The 315-nt window shown below is 29.5% G+C and overlaps 1 protein-coding gene across 1 annotated transcript in view; it reads left to right on the forward strand.

The window, feature by feature from the left end:
• The window catches only part of LOC107665833 (regulator of telomere elongation helicase 1-like), a 16,328-nt gene that overhangs the window by 11,888 nt on the left and 4,125 nt on the right, over positions 1-315 (forward strand). The window lies entirely within an intron of this gene.

Consider the following 315-nt stretch of genomic DNA (forward strand, 5'->3'; position numbering starts at 1 on the left):
AGATTTTTGTGCATGTACACTATTTTATGCTGTTGATTACAAGACTATGCAAAAATTTAATTATTTTAACCGAGTCAAATTAAAGATTCACTTTTATCCAAGAAAATTATACTTTTATTTATGTGAGTGTGTGTGTGTGTGTAATGTATAATATTAGAAGTGGATCAAAACCTTTAAACCTAAAACCAAAATGCGTTCTTGTCTTAGGACAACTTTGATGAGGTTTTGATCCACTTCAGATGTTGACTACTGTGTGTGTGTGTGTGTGTGTGTGTGTGTGTGTGTATATATATATATATATATATATATGTATGT

This window comes from Sinocyclocheilus anshuiensis, unplaced genomic scaffold, assembly GCF_001515605.1.
Source record: "Sinocyclocheilus anshuiensis isolate Anshui unplaced genomic scaffold, SAMN03320099.WGS_v1.1 scaffold920, whole genome shotgun sequence".
NCBI classification, from domain to species: domain Eukaryota; kingdom Metazoa; phylum Chordata; class Actinopteri; order Cypriniformes; family Cyprinidae; genus Sinocyclocheilus; species Sinocyclocheilus anshuiensis.